General features: G+C 36.7%; 2 pseudogenes; one reads left to right on the top strand and one right to left on the bottom strand.

The window, feature by feature from the left end:
- The first annotated feature begins 528 nt into the window (after nt 1–528).
- LOC120216980 lies at nt 529–1,581 on the top strand (annotated as a pseudogene).
- On the bottom strand, nt 1,543–5,241 carry LOC120216871 (annotated as a pseudogene).
- Between the last annotated feature and the right edge of the window lie 8,817 nt (nt 5,242–14,058).

The following is a 14,058-nucleotide window of genomic DNA, read 5'->3' as shown; positions in this document are numbered from 1 at the left end:
CATTGCCCCCACATACTATTTTATATTGCGTTTATCTTATTCACTTGTTCTTATCCTTCAAGTGTTAGCAATCGTAGCTCTAATGTTTAATGATACAAGTAAATACGATGTAATTTATATATAAGTTGAAAGAATTAAATTACACTTCTACTATAAGTTAAATTATTTAATTCAGTCTCCAATTGACTTATGAGGAACAAACGAAAACATAATTGTGAATATTGACCATCCAGATGCCGATGGCTGATGGCAACTTAGACCTTAGGAGATTCCTAGAAACCCAAAGTGTTGCTGTTTATTCCTACCATGTACTTGGAAAAACCTTGCTTCTCTTATTAACATTCCATATATATAAATAATATACCCTTTCAGTTCCATGTCATCTCAATTTACATCTATCATACAATTTCTCTCTTTTCATTCTCATCTACCTTTCTTCTTCTGTTCTTGCCTTTTGCTCTCCGCCGCCACCGAGTGATACATTGTGTTTCATTTATTTGTAAGTTTTCTTTGGAATATTGCCCTTCCATGGAGAAAATGCAATTGTCTCCGATGAGAAATGTCAAGAGGCAGAAAACAGAAAAGCCAAGGACCAAAAGGGTATGGAGATTGAAGGTTAATGTAAGTAGGCAACGGATCAAGAAGGCCTTGAAATCCACTCTCAGGCACTGCCTTCATCTTCATCTTGCATCCAACCTCAACAAGCTCTCTACTATGAAACTTAATCATCATGATACGGCTATCATTAGGCCTATTTGACACGTAATGAAGAAGAAGAAGAAGAAGAAGAAGACCTTTCGTCCCACCGTGCCATTAGCCCAACTCATTCAATTGCCGCTCACCGCAGCTGACTTCATAGACCACGGTGATGCAATGACTCCATCCAAGTCCCCAATCGAGAATATATCCACTCAATGGCGTGAGCTTCATGGTTTGCACAATTGGGATGGCCTTATTGAGCCTCTCCATCCTTGGCTTAGGCAAGAAGTTGTCAAGTACTACGAGTTTGTCGAAGCAACTTATGATGCTTTCGACTTTGATTCTTTATCTGAGTTTTGTTGAAGCTGTAGGTACAATCGGCACAAACTGTTTGAAGAATTAGGCCTTACCAAACATGGTTACAAGGTTACCAAGTACATTTATGCCATGTCCCGTGTCGATGTTCCCAAATGGTTAGAAAGGACTTACTGCTCTTGGAGCAAAAATTCCAACTGGATGGGATACGATGAGGTCAGCGGTGATGCTGAAACTGCAAGAATTGGGAGGAGAGATATCCTCGTGGCATGGCGGGGTACAGTGGCTCCAACCGAGTGGTACAGTGACCTCAGAACAAGTCTGCAGCCACTTGGGAAAACCAATATCAAGGTCCAACGTGGGTTCCTCAGCATCTACAGTTACAAGGGCGAGTTCACAAGGTACAACAAGTTGAATGCATCGGAACAAATCATGGAAGAACTAATCGAAGATGTTCAAGCTGAAGATCCAAAGGAAGTGATTATGTTTACAGAAACAAATGATCAGACATCAAGGTTCCCTAAAGCCATATTATCAACAAACAAATACAAGTTCAGAGACTTGTGATTCAAGAAAACATGGTTACTCAGAAGAAAGACACAAGCACAATAACAATGTACATCAAACAAATGATTCTGATGTTGAAACTTGAGATAAAGCATCTTCGAATTGCTCGTCTTCTAGTTTCTCAGAGTTCAAGCTTGGTGGGATAAAGGATTTGAATATCTGGTCCATGTGAGGAGTTTCTTTCGATTCTTGGTTAGTGACCTCAAGAGCAGTGTGACAAAAAGCCCCATAGAATTTCTTCCTACAGATTAAGAAGAAGACGAGAGACAATATTGGTAGCGGAATCAGAATGGGAGTATAATAGAATTTCGACATCCCAAAGTAACCCAACATGGTAGCTTGGTATAACGACTGGGAACCGAGGATTCGGGTATGCATGTGAGGCCACATTCTTCCATAGCTCTCATATGCTGGGACATAAACTTTGAGTGCCTGTTACAAGAACAACATAAAACAGATAAGTAAAATGAAACTAAGTTTGACTTGTAAGAATGATAACTATAAAGCAGAAATGGAAAGGGAATCTAGGAAAATGAAAGAATTACTTGATTCAGGAGAACAAGCCAACTCAAGGAAAAGTAAAGCGCTCCAAATGGAATGATCACAGGAGCTATAACCGAGTAGCAGAGAACAATGGTGACAATAAGCATGTCAGTAGGAACTCTAGTGGCATAGCTAATATCTCCGGGGAACCATGCTTCTTTTAACTCGGCTTTGCTCTTGCAAAGGTATTTCCTCTTCACATGATATATGATAAGCGGCTCTATTCGAGAAAGCTCGAGCCCATAACCAACAAAGAACCTGCCAATCAATAACCCAATGAAACCAAAAAAATAAAACACATTTTAAAGCAATTGCAATGAGAAAAAGGTTGAAGGCTTACTTCAGAGCCACAAAAGTAATGAAGAAAGTTGCATTCCTAGGGAGGCTCTTTGCCAGTATCTCGAAAATGGAGTTAGGTTTCTTTTCAATGGTCTTAAGTGCACTGAACAAAGTTCCACCAATGAAAACATTAAACACGATGAAATAAAAGTATTTCCCAGATGAAGCCCTTATGACATATATGGCTCCCCGTAGGGATTCCTTCGGTCTTAGAGAGGAACAATAGAAGCTTCGGTAATAAGGCCAAAAATATGATGAGCGCAAGCTGGGGAAGATATGCCTCCAACACTGTCTTAAGTGCAACCACATCAACAACGGGCTTCAAGAATGGCGGAAGTTTTCTCAGATTCTCAAGAGTTGTGAATGCGGAAATGAACGTCATGGGAATCATATAAAAAATTATAGTCAGAAACACAACAAAATAAATAGCATATTGTCGTATTATCCTCTCATAAAACTTGATGGTCAGATTGCTCCATATAAGTTGACGAGGTTCGGGTGCTTCCGTAACAGTCCAGTTGTCAACCATCTGAGCATGTAGGCTTGAGCAGCCAAGGCTGCAGTCACCCTACTGGTAAAGAAAACCAAAGCAGATCCTTGCTGCTTTTCGCGGAGGGTTAACTTTTGCTCCGCTTCCAATTTTTGTGTCAATTCCTTAATCTTTTCATTGTAATACTCTATGCTGTATACTTTTTTGCCACATAGACCAAGGAGGCCGGTTTTGTGGGTCGGTTTCGTGCCTTGACCTTTTCTCTCAGGCTCTTCATATATTGCTTCTGCCCGCAGAAGCTTCTTCTTGAACCCTTCTAACTCCCCCAGATTTTGTCAACCTACATGTCAACAAAATGTTTGTTTAAAATTGAACAGGTTAGACTCGAAGGAGATTCAAATTATCATACCTTTTTGTTGTTCGTGACCACCATTGATCTGTAGAATGTCTGGGAATATAAAGATTTGAAATACGAATCGACCTGTTGCTTTCGAGTTTGACCCGGAGCGACATCCGGCAAGTCTCTAACGAGAACCGCGAATTGCTCGGGTTTCACTTCATCTGACTTTAGAGCAGTAGCTCTTGGAGCAGAAACATGTTTGTAAGCCTTCCATGAAAGGAAATAAGTGACAACGGAGACCCAATAGGTGGCTACCAGGAATGCCCACAGCCTTGGACTCCTCTCCTGTATAGACAACGATAAACAGACTTTTGTATATCAAAACACATTCATGACACGGTAATAGTACTTGGTCGGAGAAAACAATAAACGTATCCCGTTGACAAGAATGTTATATATAGCTTACTTGAATATTTTCCATTGACAACTTGTCTTGGTCACTCCCGTTGCTTGTAGTACTATGTGCGTTCTTCTTTACACCATCATCTGTAGCAGCAATGGGTAGAAGAACTGGAAGCAGTACAACGCCAGACAAAACCAATATTCCCAATACTGTAACATTCATCATGAAAAAGAAAATTCAGAATTAGTCTTTTACACAATTTTCTTCATTACATTAAGCAATTTCAGACATAAATTTCTTCTGTGTTTTGGAGTCAACCTCGTATACGGTATTCCTATATGTATCAGTTGGAACAACAACGATCCTACATTCCTTACCTTGACTGCAAATCAAGGTAATTCCCAGTATCCCATCATCAACAGTTCAGGTAAGATTCAAAAGCAACGGAATGTCTTGTGAATAAATTAAAACACGACTACATGATGGACGCTCTTTATTTTGCTCAAAACGGCCGCATCCGACGTAATGGTTATATATTAAAAAGAAAAAAGAAAATCTCAGAAAAAATTAGGTACACCGATTTGAAGGTATACCATATACCTTATACTTACTAAGGGTCTGTTTGTTTGCCTTTTAATAGAATCATTCACCGCTCGCACATCTGAATGATTCAGTACTGACTGATTTAACAAAATAGTACTGAATGATTCAGCATAGAAGAACATTTTGAATCATTTAGAGTCAGTTATCAAACAGCATGTCACATTCAAAGCCAAACCATTCAGAACTTCAAAATCATTCAACATTTGAATCATTTCATTCGGTGCTTAATCATTCTGAAGTAAACAAACAGTCCTAAATGCAACTAACATCCACTAAACTAACACAAATTCTGGTATTACGATTCAGATTACTTTTGCAGATCTGACCGATAACAGATCATTAAAGTAAAGAGCAAAAATATCCAAAATTAGATAGAAACTGATGAGTCAATATAAAATTCACTTCAGAATAATTAAAAATAAAAAGATCCAGCTTTATAAGCCACTCATACAGCCGAATGAACCCCACAATACATATTATATGTGTGTGTAAAAACTCCTAAACTAAAACAAACACAGGCAGATCTCAAACTCAAAATGGTAAAAATGAGGACAGAAAATCAAGTGCACTAACTGAAAAAACAACATTCGTACAAAAATTTAGACATGTGCAGAAGACTAAAAAGGAGACAAAAGGAAAATGACAAAAACCAGTGCTAAGGAAGACGAAGTAGACGGCAGTGTCGATCCCAAGACATGTGGATGACAACTTGTTCAGTAGAAGACAACGCTTCGGTTACCCAAGCAAAAGGTTTCGTGTCTTTGAACCGCCTTCCCACGGCTCCAAACCTTTGGCGATGCGGTTCGGATAATACACCACAGCGTTCCCTTGCCTTGTCGAAAGCCAGGCAAAGAGCAGCATCAAAACAATGAATATTACAAAAGACGTCCCCAAGGACGTCAGAAATGAACTAAAATCCATCTGGGCTCACTCTCCCTTAAAAAAAAACCTGTGTTAAAAATAATGCCTCGTATATTTTATTATCTAACTGAACTTCAATTTATAATACACAGTTCATTACACAAGAACTAAAATATAAATGCTTCTAACTATTTATAACAACCTATCTAACAAACTAACTAACATTTGTTAACTCAACACTCCCCTCAAACTGGTGGGTGAAAAATATTTGAAACCCCCAACTTGATTGTCAAGTACTCGTGTTGTTGAGTACCAAGCGCCTTGGTCAAGATGTCTGCAGGCTGCTCCCTCAGTTGCAATAAACTCTTCTTGAATATTGTCTCTAACAAAATGACAATCAATTTCAATGTACTTCGTCATTTCATGGAAGACAGGATTAGAGGCAATCTGTAATGCTGCTTTGTTGTCACAGAACAACTTAACAGGTTGATTCTGTTTCACTCCTAGCTCGTTTAGCAACCCACTTAGCCAAACTAATTCTGCTGTGGTCATAGCCATACTTCTATACTCAACTTCTGCTGAAGAACGAGCCACTGTGTTATGTTTTTTTGACTTCCATGAGATCAAAGAATTGTCAAGTTTTATACAATACCCTGTTACAGATTTCCTTGACATTGTACAAGTTGCCCAATCAGAATCATAGTAGGCAATCAAGCCACATGTACTAGAGGAATCTAGCAAAATTCCCTACCCTGGATTCTTCTTAACATACCGCATAATTCTCAGTGTTGCTTTCATATGCACATTTCCAGGCTGATGCATAAACTGGCTTAGATGATGTACTGAATAGGCTATGTCAGGCCTAGTGTGAGTTAAGTATATAAGTCTACCTATTAGTCTTTGAAACTGTGTCCTGTCAACATCTTCTTCATTTTGCTTCAAGCTCTTAGTGTCCAAAGCAGCCAATAAATTATTATTCTGCTCCAAATGTGTTAAAGCAGGCCTTGCTCCCCCTGCCCTGATATTTTTTTATTAATTCTAGAGCATACTTATGTTGATTTAAAACAATTCCCTTTTTTGATCTTAACACTTCAAGCCCAATAAAGTATCTCAATTCACCTAAGTCTTTCATCTTGAACTTAAAATTCAGTATACACTTGAGCTCTTCTATCATAACAGTATCACTGCCAGTAATCATCAAATCATCTACATACACAAGCACAATGACCAACTTACTTTCTAATCGCCTTGTAAACATCAAGTAATCACGCCTACTTTGTTAAAATTTTGCTGATATAAGTGCTTCAGACAACTTCTTGTTCCATTGTCTAGAAGCCTGCTTGAGTCCATACAAAGACTTTTGCAGCCTACAAACCATATGCTCCCTCTGGCTGGAAAAGCCTTCAGGCAATTACATATAGACCTCTTCAACCAAATCTCCTTGCAAGAATGCATTGTGAACATCCATTTGCCACAATGGCTAGTCAAACATGGAAGCAAGAGCCAAAATCAGTCTTACAGTGGTGAGTTTAGCAACAGGGGGAAAAGTCTCCATATAGTCAACACTCTCATTTTGACTGTACCCTTTGGCTACCAACCGAGCCTTGAACCTTTCCACCTCACCCGAAGCATGATACTTAATTCTATACACTTGTAACCAATGGGAATTTTACCAGATGACAAAGGTACCACAGTCCAAGTATTATTCAATTCCAATGCTTGAATCTCTTCTCTCATGGCCTGCTTCCATTGTGGATTTTAACAAGCTTCTTGATAAGTGGTGGGTTCATGAAAATGAGAAATGAAAGCTAAAAAATGTTAAGTATGTGAAGGTAAATGATAATAATAGATTTATTCAGAAATGGGGTAAGTAGCAGAAGATGAAGTGGATTGGCAAGTACAAATATAATCATTTAACCAATTTGGAGGTTTGGAGACACGAGTGGACCTTCTAGACACAAGAGGATCCTGAGCTAAAGGAGGAATGCCATCCGGAGAAGATTCTAGAACATAAGGACTATCAGATGCACCTGTTGAAAAATCAGATTGAGAAATAGAGGGAATATGTGATACAGTATGAATTTCTTGTGAGGAACTTGAAGAATTATCAATGTGAGATGTATTAGTTGGTACTGAAGAATCAAGAATTAAAAAAATTAGAATTAGGAATATGAGAATGTGAAGGAAAGAAAGGAGAAGATTTTGAAAAAGGAAAATGAAAAGGAAAGATAATTTCATAAAACACAACATCTCGACTCACAAGAAATTGCTTTGATTGGAGATTAAATAGAATGTACCCCTTTTGAGTTGAAAAATATCCTATGAAAACACAAGGAATAGCCTTAGGCGAGAACTTGTCAAGATAGTTAAGCTTGGTAGCATAACATAAACACCCAAAGACCCTTAAATGAGAAAAATCAAGAGTTTTATGGTGAAAGACTTCAAAGGGAGATTTGAAATTCAAAACAGAAGAAGGCAAGCGATTTATTAAATAACAGGCTGTAGTAACACATTCTCCCCAAATTTTGATAGGAACTTTTGAGTGAAACCGAAGTGCTCTTGCTACTTCGAGGATATGTCTGTGTTTGCGTTCAGTAACCCTATTTTGTTGGGGAGTCTGAACGCATGCTTTGATGAAGAATAACAAGAGAGCCAAAAAATTCAGAACACTGAGAATTAAAGAATTCAGTGCCATTGTCACTGCGAATGATTTGAACAGTGGCTGAAAATTGAGTTTTAACAAAAGTAATGATTTTTTAAAAAGATATAATAGTATCTCTCTTCAATCTCAACAAGTACACCCAAGTCATACGAGTAAAGTCATCAACTATAGTTAAAAATTACCTATGACCACTATTTGTAGCAATTCGATAAGGACCCCACAAGTCTATATGAATTAGGCTAAAAGGAGCTTGTGAAGAGGTAAGGCTAACAGGAAATGGAAGTCTAGTTTGTTTTGCTAAAGGACATATAGGAGAAGAATGCAATAACTTGGAATCCAAGTTAACATAATGCAACAAGGGTAATTTATTCATGGTCAAAATAGCAGCATGTCCCAAACGAGAATGCCAAATGCTTGTATTATTGCTAGAAACAGTTGTCATACTTCCAGATGATACATGACCAAAATCAAAGAAATTTGAATCACAAGAACTAGAGGAAATACTAGAAGACAACACACTTGAACATGTATGTGTAGATGTCAAACAAGTAGGTAAAGCTGATGACTGAAAAAAATAAAGCCCTCTATACTCCTTACCAATCCCTTTCATCCTTCCACTTGAGAGGTCCTGCAGAATACAAAAGTTAGGATAAAAACTAACAAAACAGTGAAGGTCACGGGTAAGCTTTGATATGGAAAGCAAATTGTGAGTGAAATTTGGTACATATAACACATTAGATAGATTTGTAGTTGAATTTAGGAAACATGAACCAACATATGTAATCTGGACTGTTTTACCATTTGGCAGTTGAATGGACCGTGAGGAACACAAGACAGGGGATTGCAAGCTTTGGAAATCAGATAATATATGATCTATGGCACCTGTATCTAAAATCCAAGTCAGTGATTTACTAGAAGTAGGTAGACAATTATCAACAATACCAGCAAGATTCATAGCGGAATCAACAGATGCAGCAGATGACAATAGGCTGAGGATCTGGTTGTATTGCTCCTGGGTGAAGGTAGGTGCCAGGGGAGCCAAAGAACTCAATTTTCCAAGAGCACCAGCAGGGTCAGACGCAGCAGCAAGTTCAGATGCAACAGCAGGTTCAGTTACAACTAGTGCAGCTTGAGTATTCCTTCGTTTAGAAAACTTAAAGTCTGGTGGAAACCCTATGAGGCAGTAGCATCTATCTCTTTTATGACCCTTAACATTTCAATAGTCACAAATGGCTTGAAATCGACGACGATCAGGAATCCCAGAGCTTTTGGAATAAAACACCGAATCAAGACTTGAAGGCATAGTAGAGAACTGGATTCGCTGAGACTCCTCTTGAGTAATCATGGAAAACGCCTGGTTTACCGAAGGATTTGGCTTCATCAGTAGGATTTGGCTTCGAATCAACGAATAGGTCTCATCCAAGCCCATGAGAAATTGAAGAAGCTGCTGCTGGGCAATATGCCTGGAGTACTGCTGCGAACTCGTACATTCACAGGATGCAATCGGCACAAGTGTAACATACTCATCCCACAACATCTTCAATCTAGTGAACTAAGTTGAGACACTCAACTCACCTTGAGAAATTGTATCTATTTCACGATGGAGGAAAAAAATTCTGGAACCATTCACCTTATCAAAACGCTCCTTCAGATCGTCCAAAACCGAAGCCGCATTTGACGCAAAAACGATGCCAACCGAGAGCTCCTTACTCACTGCGTAGAGAATCCAGGATAGCACGATAGCATTACACCTCTACCACTGAGGATGCAAGTCAGGATCGTAATTTTCTTTCTAGCAAGCACTATCAATGAAACCGAGCTTGTTCTTCTCCAACAGTGCTATTCGCATCGACCTGCTCCAAACATTGTAGTTCTCCAATCCGACTAGTTGATGAGAGATTAGCAGAGTTCCTGGAGTGTCTGATGGATGCAAGGAAAGATGATGATTGAAATCAACCATGGCTGATTCGTTCATTAAAGGCATTGTAGTGGAGAACTTCGAACGAAATCCCTAGGAAACTAATTTGGGGAAAGACGATGGAGATGAGGGCTGCTGTGGGAATGAGACCGAGCCACATTACTCGGTTTAGAAATGGGCCAAGCAGAGAAACCCAACAAGGAAAAGCCTGGAAACTGATACCATGTTGTAGACACCCATTTTTTACCAGACTTAAAAAAAAGATTATTAGTATATTTATTATTATTATATTTATTTATTATTATTATTATTATTACTAATATCATTTTATTTACATATTTGGCAAGCTTAATGTGCAGCCCAAATTACAAATCAAAAGCCAATAGTCCATTACAAGTCCAACACTAAGATACTGACCCAAACCTAGTTCCAGACCCGTTTAAGTAACCCAGATGTAGATTAGGGTTTACCCTAATTATCTTCAGCCGCTCCAACAGTGACCAGTTCACTGCCCACGCCGCCGCATGCTTTAGTCGGACGCCACGACGACCAAACCACCACTGAGTCACCAGTCATCATTGGTCATAGTCGTCATCGCCTACATCAGCAACCACAAAACCATGTCAGCTGAATCAACCATCCATCATAAACATCCACTAAAACATTTTAAAACCAAATTAAATCCCGAAATTTAGGTATTATCACCTAATATACCCTACCACTATTTCGTATACCAGTGCAACATCCATTAAGCAACAAAAAAATTTCAGTATAAAAGGAGGTAACCATTCGAAGGAGGGGGAAACGATGAGGCCATATTCGAATAGGGGGCTTTCGAACAGAAAAAAGAAAAAAAAACAAAGAGAGAGGGATAGAACCCTTACTTTGATCGGAGAAGCATCAAAAAGTCGTCGGAGTGGTGTTTTTCGAAAGGTATTATTCTAGATCTAGACTTGTAGGGTTGTTTATAGGCCGAATTAAGGGGATAATCGGGAAGTAGGGAGCGAGAGGAAGCTTTTGGGACCATTTGGTCCCTCTGACCACCGTAAGTCCGCCGTACGCCACCGTCGGCGGTGGGTGTTCCTCTCATCTCCGATGAATAAGTGGAGAGAATTTGAAATTCTTTCCATTTCTCAGTTTTGAAACTAAGTAAAATGAAGTGTGTAGCCAATTTTTGGTTTTGTTTTAGAGTTATATACAATTGTTAAAACGACGTAGTTTAACAAGGGACTTGTTTGTAATTTTATTGTGGGTTAATTATACTGAAACGGCTTCCTTGTTTTGTACATTTATGATATGGTTACATATTATATTATATTTATATTATATTCCATGTGTCACATTTGTAAATATTATATTTTGATCACTTGAATATTACTACATGGATTTCGTATATATTATAAATTATTCTCTTGGTTTATAAAACTTGTATTTTAGTCATTATTTTGTATTTTAGGATAAATCTTAAATTAAGCTGTATGTTTTAATTTCACCATTTTAGTCCCTAATTAATAGTTTGCAAGTTTACAATTTTGTCTTTTTTATTTTATGTTCATTTAATTTTAGTCTAAATGTTAATTTATTTAATTTTTGTTGTTTAGACATTAGGATTCTATATTTCTGCATGTTTCTTTTTAGTCCTAATTTATTTATTTTATAATTTTTATTAATATTTGAATTTAGATACCATATTAGTAAATAATTCATTTTAGTCAATATCTAGCATTAGGTTTAATTATTATTTAATCCTTGTAATTTTTTTGTTAATTTTATTCTAAGGTTTTTTATTCTTGGATTATTTTTACTTTTAGTATAGGTATTATTTAGTATTTTTGATTTAAGAAATTTGTAATAGATTAATTGATTTCAATTTCAAAAGAAAATTATAAACGAAGTATATAGTTTATGCGGTCCATAAGCTTTAATAATTATTTTATTAGTTTATAATATTAGAATATTATAAAAGTAAGAGAAAAAAAGTATGAATAAAATAATGTTAATTTTAATGATATTTGAAAGTTGGAAACCATGCTTGCCGATAGTTCACATGCCATTGTCTTTCAATTTTGACTTTAATGTCATATAATATAAATAAATAATTAATTAAACATTATTTAATAATAGCATATAAGTTAGACCCCATAAATTAATGTTTGCTACAAGGCTTTATATTCATATTGGATGTTTTTTCCTTATAAAGAAGAACAGATGCAATTATTGAACATAAGTGGGGGGTTGGTTTGATATATTAGATTACATGATAGAAACTCTTTTATTTATATTTGTGGTTCTATTCTACGAATTTTTAATTTTTCTATTTTTGTCATTTAAATGTATGTTTTTGCTATTTAATCCCTTAAATTATCGTTTATGTTATTTTAATCCTTTAAGTTCATGTTTTTAAGATTTCTTACTCGAGTAAAATGATTTTTTTAAATTAATTAATTTGAAGCAAGTTAATCAATATTTAATAAATGTATCATATTTTAACTTGGTATTTGATTCAGGATTTCCACTATTTACGACAACGTGTAAGCGAAACAGTACCAATTTTGGGCGTTGTGGGGGTGCTAATCCTTCCCCACGTGTAACCGACTTTCGAACCCATTTTAATCAAATTTTTGGTAAACGCAGACCAATTTTTGTCTTAAAATGATTTTTCTTAAAATTGTTTTTAAAAGACATTTTTAGGTGTTCGACCTACCCTAGGTATAACTATACTGAACCTCTGTTTGTCAGTAGGTACTCAAACTTAAGTGTACATATAGGAGGAGTGTTTCTAAACCCTTTTGCTTTAAATTCGTAGAATATATTTTTCCTTTCGAATAAATGCATGTGAATTAGAGATCATGTGGTTAGGTTTGTTTTTCAAAAAAGTATGCGAATTAAATATCATGCGATTAGGATTTTTTGTAAATGACAAATCATGGGGGTAGATATCATGTTGGGTAGGATCTATTAAAGCATGATTGGGTAGTCAGCATGTGAGGGTAGGTTTTATTATTTTGTTTATATTATGTGTACTAACCTATTTTGGTTTTATGGATTTATTGTATTTGCATCTTCATGTCATCCAAAGGTGTTAATTTGCAAGTGATTGACTAATAAGAAGGCTGGTCATAATGAGACAAGAAATTCTTAACCATGTAGTCAAAATCGGGAGATCTAAAATTGTTCAAATGATCCATGAAGAAGGTCATCCGATGAATGAAGAAATATAAAGCTGATTGAAGACTTCCTTTAAAGGTGCAAAGGTTGAGATGCTCCCTCAGGAGACAGATACAATCATACCAAGGAAGAGAAGACCCTTCACAAAGACATGAAGACTAATTCGCATTGGAAGTAAAAATGGAGATTTCAAGATTCAATTTAAGGACATCAGACATCGTCAAATGTGATAAAGTACACCAAAAACTTTGGATGCAATGTTAGATTCCATGAAGAGTACGACTCAAGAAAATGAAAAGTTACAATTGTATTTTGACTATATGGTGTAATAAAATCTTGTTGTCTAAATGAAGGTTGTTCTATGGTGGTCACTTTCGGGATTAACATCTTGTGTATTTGCATTAGCATTTGCATTCTCGTTTTGCATTAGCTTATTAATTTATTTATTTTGTTATTTGCTCCAATAATAATTCTTGTCATCTTGTTCTCATTTTTTGTACTAACTAATTTATATGTTGTTTTTTTGCTTGCATCACATGTTCATGACATAAAAGGTGTCAATTCTGAGTAGTCACCAATTAAAAGGTTTTCACAATGGACAAGGGGTTTCATATTCAGGTAAACCGTGATACAACCAAGAAATGGCATTCGAAAGAAGTTCTAATAAAAGCAGGGAATGGTACATCCGAGGATCACATGTCTAAAGAAAAACAAAGAGAACTGCAATAAATGAGGGAACAAATGTCCAAGATAATGGATAGAATAAATATGATGGCCAAAGGAAAAGAGGTTGATATGCAATTAGAGGAAGAACTCGACAAAAATAAAATAGTAACACAAGAGGCTACTTGTGAACAAAGTGACCCAAGAAAACTTAAGGAGCCTCGTACAATCATTGCCCGCATCAACAAGGTATCAGGAGGTACAAAAGAAACAGTGACAACTGTAAAATTTCAAGGAAATATGGAGGAAGAAAAAACATATAATCACTTCAAATGAGAGATGCGCCTCATGAATGACCGAGATGTAGGAGGGAGTGAACCTGACTTTGATCTTATTCCTATCGCATATGGAGATTTGTATATTAAGTTGCTAGAAGCACGAGAAGTGACCCCTCAGTGTGTGAAGCCTCTACAACCTCCGTATCCAG

The sequence above is a fragment of the Hibiscus syriacus genome, unplaced genomic scaffold (assembly GCF_006381635.1).
Source record: "Hibiscus syriacus cultivar Baekdansim isolate YM2019G1 unplaced genomic scaffold, ASM638163v2 tig00110174_pilon, whole genome shotgun sequence".
Classification (NCBI taxonomy): Eukaryota; Viridiplantae; Streptophyta; class Magnoliopsida; order Malvales; family Malvaceae; genus Hibiscus; species Hibiscus syriacus.
This window is presented reverse-complemented; position numbering and strand designations above follow the sequence as displayed.